Source organism: Ostrinia nubilalis, chromosome 16 (genome assembly GCF_963855985.1).
Source record: "Ostrinia nubilalis chromosome 16, ilOstNubi1.1, whole genome shotgun sequence".
Lineage (NCBI taxonomy): Eukaryota > Metazoa > Arthropoda > Insecta > Lepidoptera > Crambidae > Ostrinia > Ostrinia nubilalis.
Window position 1 is genome coordinate 4,102,136 of NC_087103.1, and position 6,000 is coordinate 4,108,135.

The 6,000-nt window shown below is 34.0% G+C and overlaps 1 protein-coding gene and 1 long non-coding RNA gene across 3 annotated transcripts in view; one reads left to right on the forward strand and one right to left on the reverse strand.

Moving 5' to 3' along the window:
* LOC135079271 (OTU domain-containing protein 7B-like) overlaps positions 1-338 on the reverse strand; it is a 33,693-nt gene extending 33,355 nt beyond the window's left edge. Inside the window, exon 1 of the mRNA XM_063973886.1 lies at positions 189-338. The gene's annotated coding sequence lies outside the window, so the exon portion shown is untranslated. The remainder of the gene's footprint in view (positions 1-188) is intronic.
* Positions 339-3,979: 3,641 nt separating this feature from the next.
* On the forward strand, positions 3,980-5,007 carry LOC135079252 (uncharacterized). 2 transcript variants are annotated; one of them, XR_010258765.1, is made up of 3 exons: positions 3,980-4,237; positions 4,493-4,543; positions 4,688-5,007. It is a non-coding gene; the product is annotated as an uncharacterized LOC135079252 (long non-coding RNA). The 2 variants fall into 2 exon arrangements; XR_010258766.1 differs by having other exon boundaries at positions 3,982-4,149.
* Positions 5,008-6,000: the final 993 nt, after the last annotated feature.

Below are 6,000 nucleotides of genomic sequence, written 5' to 3' on the forward strand. Positions count from 1 at the left end.
CAAAATACAAACGTAAAATTTATTTTAAATCCATTTTACAGATGTCAATTACTATAAATACTACTTTCTACAGTGGATCAAGTTTTCTAGGCAAGTTACATTATTTTGCGATAAAAATATTTTTAATACGAACGACTGTACGACAGGTGTTTCGTACTTTGCGTGTTCGTAAAAAAGTAATTGCTTACCTTTTGGGGAGAAATTTATGCTTCTTTGAAACTCTCTAATCCATAGAACACAAATTTAATAATTTGAACTTGATATGAGATTGCTAAGCACAAAACACTTCAGTTATTTACAATATTTACAAAACACACCACTTTCTACGCGACTGAATTCTTGTATTTTTTTTTTTTTTTTCATATAAATTTTACGGCTTTGGATAAATATCCATACGGCCAAATCTTTCTTGTAATGCACTGTGTTTGGTAAAACATCTCAGTGTTTGGTTCTATGTTCTTCTGTGCGTCTGTGTCTATTTTGTTCTAAGTCTTCATTGTGGTCTTCATAGTTCAATTGATGTACTAGTAATGTACTGATAAATATGGAGATATGAATTTTCGTTGGCTAGTAAGGATGGCAAGAGGCGGGGAATATTTCCATCTTGGTATGTCTTTAGTAAGCCACCCACTAGCAGTAGCCTCTCCATTTTAAAGGCTGGACATTGTAGGATCATATGGTCTAGGTCTGCAGCGTCAGTCTGACAATATTCGCATTTGTCTGTAGAGACCATTCTCATCCTTTTTAAGTGGGCTGGAAATTTTGCATGTCCAAGCCTTAAACGATTTATTGTGGTTATGAATCTTCTTGAAGTAGTACTCTGCAGTTTGAAGTACCACGGTTTACTTGGAATTCCTTGCTGGATTTGCGAATACCATTTTCCTTTTGTTTGTTTTGTAATATTCCATACTTCCTCCCAATTGTCCTTCATCCTAGTTTTCAGAATCGAGTCATAATCGGTAATAGGTACTGGCGGAGCTGGATAAAGTGGATTGTGGTATGGATTTCGTATCTTCATAAGTTTGTCTACAGTTTCATTTCCAGTTATCCCAGAATGAGAGGGAACCCACATAAATTCAATATTCTTGTTATTCTGACTTTCCAATATTATTTGTCTTATTTTGGTTATATAAATGTTCGTTTTATACGAGATGTGCGCATTTTCCAAACATTTAAGTACGCTTAATGAGTCAGTTATAATCAAAAAGGTGTTGGTATCGTCAATTCCTTGGATATATTGCAAAGCGGTGCTTATAGCAAAAGCTTCTGCTGTAAATATTGATGCATTTTTGTCTAAAGAAAAGCATCTGCCAAATCTTATGTCCGAGTCATAGTATGCAGCCTTTGTACTTTCTTCTGTCTTAGACCCATCCGTATATATTCTTCGATATCCTGACTTCTTTGTATTTACATATTCTAAAAACTCCGTATTATTTTTCACATTCGCTGAGCAAACTACTGGTTTTACCGTCTGAACTTCTAAAGTGCCTAAGTCCCAATTCTCTTTATGGTCTATGCATTTACATAATTCTTTAAGTTCTACTAAATGTTGACCTTGCAAAGTTTTGTTTTTCTGATAAAGATTTAAGTAAAATTTGTTAGCCAGTACTTTCAAATAAAATTTCTCAGTCAAATATTTTAATCTTACAGATAGAGGTGGAATGCCAGCTTCTATTTCGAGAGAATTAATTGGTGTCGAGCAAAAAGCACCTGTGATAATTCTTAAACCTCTATTCTGCATAACTTCAATTCTCCGAGAAAGAAACTGACTGATATGTTTACCATACACTATTAAACCATAATCGTAATGGCTTCTCACTATGGCCTTAAATATTAGATTAAGTAATTTGGGATCCATGCCCCAACTCACACCAGCTAGACATCTCATAATATTTACAGTTTTTTGCATTATACAAACTACGTTATTTACATGACGATTGAAATACATTTTGGAATCAAAAAACAAGCCTAAAAATTTCTTTTCTCCTACTAAACTAATATTTACATTGCAATATTTTACATTTAAATTTACAAAATCAGAATCATTTTTCCTACTGAATACCATCAATGAACTTTTTTGTGGATTAATATCTAACTTTAATCTTTCTTTATAATATAAAAACAGAAGATTCAGGGACTCATTGAGAGTTGCTTCAGCTTCTGATATATTTCTATTTCTAGTATATAGTACAATATCATCTGCATATTGTAATATAGATAAATTATTTACAGAAACATATTTGTGAAATTCTGCTGTATACAAGAGATACATTAAGGGAGAAATACTCGCACCCTGCATTACACCTTTATACGCTCTTTGATGACCGTGGAGGGTGTGGTTATGTTTAATATACACTAATCTAGAGTTAAAGAAATTGAAAATCCACTGGCATACTTTTCCGGGAATATTGTAACTGTGTAAAATTTCTACTAAGGTTGGCAAATCCACATTATCAAAAGCACCACTAACATCAAGGAAAACACTTACTAAATAGCTATGTTCACAGAATGCGTCTTCTATATCACCGCTAAATTTTAAAAGGCTATCAAGTGTGCTTCTGCCCTTACGGAAGCCAAATTGATCTGTTGGCAGTATTAGTCTGGATTCTACATAAAATTCCAACCTGTTCTTCAACATATTTTCAAAGACCTTTCCTACGCATGATGAAAGAGATATTGGCCTATAAGATTCAGCCGAATTAGGGTCTTTATCAGGCTTTAAAATCGGCACTACAGCTATACTTTTCCAAGAAGTTGGGATGATATTGTTCATCCATAAATTATTAAATATAGATAGTAAGATTTGCTTAGCTCTTTTATGTAAGCGTTTTATTAAAATATAAGGAAAATCATCAAGCCCAGGTGTGGTATCTCTTCTACTATCTAAAGACAAAACAAATTCATCAAAGGTGAATGGTAAGTTCAGATGAGTATTTAATACATTAGACTCAAAGATATCATTTAATTTTGCAGTGTCATCTAGTGGTTTATCCGAGGTAACCTTTCCTAAAAAGTCAATTAACACATCATTTTCTATATTTTTAGTAGATGAACGTTTGTGATTAAACATTTTAATGAAATTCCAAATTTTGTTAATAGGTGTAGTGCGATCAAAGCCGGTGCAAAGATTTCTCCAACTGAGAGTCTTTTCCTCTTTAATTATCAATTTTTTGGCAGCATCTAGTTTTTTATATAACAAGTAATTATCCATTGAGGGATATCGTCGATACATACGAAGCGCGAATTTGCTTGCTTGTACTGCATCTGAACAACGCTCATTCCACCAAGGAACAGGTTTAAATGATTTGTGATTACTAGTTGAAACTTTGTGAACTGGAACAAACTCTAGTTTTAAATTGTTAAGTATCTCACAGAAACTATCGTAGGCATTACTAGGATCTATTTCTGAAGTTATAATATTAAACGCTTTTTCAGATTTACAATAATAACCTGCCCAATCGGCTTTACTATAAATAAATTTTTCCTGTCTATTTGGGTACTCATAAACATTAACGTCAATTTCTAGGTTAATAATTGTTGGAAAATGATAACTGCCCAAGTTATCTTCGTAATATACTGACCATTCTGTTGATGAAAGTAAAGAAGGAGAAGCAAGTGCAATGTCAATAGCTGAGGCAGTTGTATTGGGCCGAGCTAGAGTAGTGACCTCGCCATTATTTAATATACATAAATTAAGCTCATCTAACATATCATATATTTGAATACCTCGAGGCTTATTATTTTGTGAACCAAATGCTGTGTGGTGAGCATTAAAATCACCAACGACTATTAGAGGAGAAGGTAATGAATGAACAATATCTTTTAATGTATTTATTGGGAATCGGCCTCTTCTAGGTGGACAATACGCCCCCATTAAATTTATAGAATTATTACGCGAAGTTTGGATACTAATGGCTAAATTCTGTATTTTATCATTACTGTTAGTGGTTATTACTGTACACTTAATAGAATTTTTACAAAGAATGGCAACACCACCATAACCCGTGTCACTGTCTCTACGAAATATTTGATAACCTCTAAATCTAATTCTGTCAGAAGATTTCAGCCAAGTTTCATTTAAAACACAAATATCAACATCTAAATTAACTAAAAGTTGTGATAAAATAGGAATTTTGGGTTTTAAACTCTGTATGTTGTGCTGTAAAATAGTTAACTTTCTATCCATTCTGATTGACATTTTTAATAAACAATTCTTTAATAGTTGATGAATTGACTGGTATTACATTATCTTTTTTACAAAAACTCATTAGGGTGTCGATAATGGCTTTGAGTATAAACTCATTGTTTATTATGTCACACAAAAGATCTTTATTTCCTTTAGTAATTTTCTTGTTTTGTGATTGGTTTTGTGGTGAAGGTTGAGAAACTGTTGCTTTAGCATAAGATTTGTTGAGTGCAGGAAAAAAAGAACCTAAAGTTTGTTTATTCATTATTCGTGACTTGTTTTCTAAAATTTTTTGTTGTTTTACAGGACAAATCTTAGCTACAGCAACGTGTTCTCCTTTGCAATTGATACACAAAGGTTTGTTGACATTTGTACAGTCTTTATATGAGTGCGACTCAGAGCAAATAGAGCAAACAACATTGCGCTTACAGAATTTAGTTGTGTGACCGAAGCCAAGACACTTGAAACATTGTAACACAGGTTTAATATATTCTTCCACAGGGAGTATGCATAGACCATAACTTACTTGCTCAGGTAGAACATTACCAGCAAAGGTGACTGAGACGGTCTGCAAAGGGACGACACCTTCAGGGGTCCTCTTGGTGAATCTTCTCACAGCCAAGATCTCCTGCGAACTGATCAATTTGTCAAAAAGATGCCGGTTGCTCAATTCAGTTGGAATGAATTTGATTACTCCTGTTCGCTCTGAGTTGGAGGCAGGAATGAATGCCTTGATTTCGTGAGATGATAGAAAGGCCGAATTAGACAGTAAAGAGTTGGCGTTTTTCGGGTTATCGAAATATACAGCATACCGCAATGCATTGATTCGTTTGATTTCCTTAACACCTTTGTTGTATCTACTGAATATTGTGTTTAAGTAAATAGGATCTTTATTTCCAAATTTAATGTCATCATGAATGCTCTGAATAAAAACTGGATATACTGTCCCTGGAGAGTTCTCGGGATAACTCCGGATGTGATTCTTTTTGAAGTATGGTGCATATTTTCTGTCATCATCATCATCAGAAAGTTCACCAGTTGATGTCTTGTTTAACTTTCTTTTTTTCTGAGAATTAGCAGATCCACCACTATCAGAACCCATAGTTGCAGTTATAACTGAAATTCCCTTTAGATAAACTCAATAAACTCAAATTAAAAATCGCAGCGAAAAAAATTGAACCTCCCGCCTCGAAAGTTCGCGCCCTTTTTTTGAATTCTTGTAAGACGTCGTCCATAGACGAGAAATATCTGACAGCTGTACGTGAGTGACAGTTCAATGACAGTAGATCTAGAGCTGCACCACTCGACTATTTACTCGATTTTATCACGGTATCGATATTATAGGGGGCGCGCTAATCGTGAAATGTTGTTTTATTTTACTTTCTGTTGTTTTTATTACTAGGATTGAAATCAGCGTAAAAGTTAAACAAAATGTCTAGGGGCATTCGGAAAATAACTACCTGATAAAGTTATTATTACTGATGGGATTGCTACCATGTACCTACATCCAGAGGCGGCGTAAGGCGTAGGCGACGTGGGCCACCGCCTACGGCCTCGCGGTACAAGGGGCCTCGCGCATCAAAAATTTTGAAAAAATGTATACAAGGTGGAGATGACAATATCACAATACGAACATTGACTATTAAATATAAATTCTTGATAGCTAAACAATGTAGTTAAAAATAAAAATATATTTTTTTCCAAACAAATTCAGCCATAATCAGACACAAAATTAAGCAACAACACGGTTTTAAGCACAGAATAAGTAATAGTACAGGTACAGAAGGATTACTCCGCAAGACAATTTAAATAAA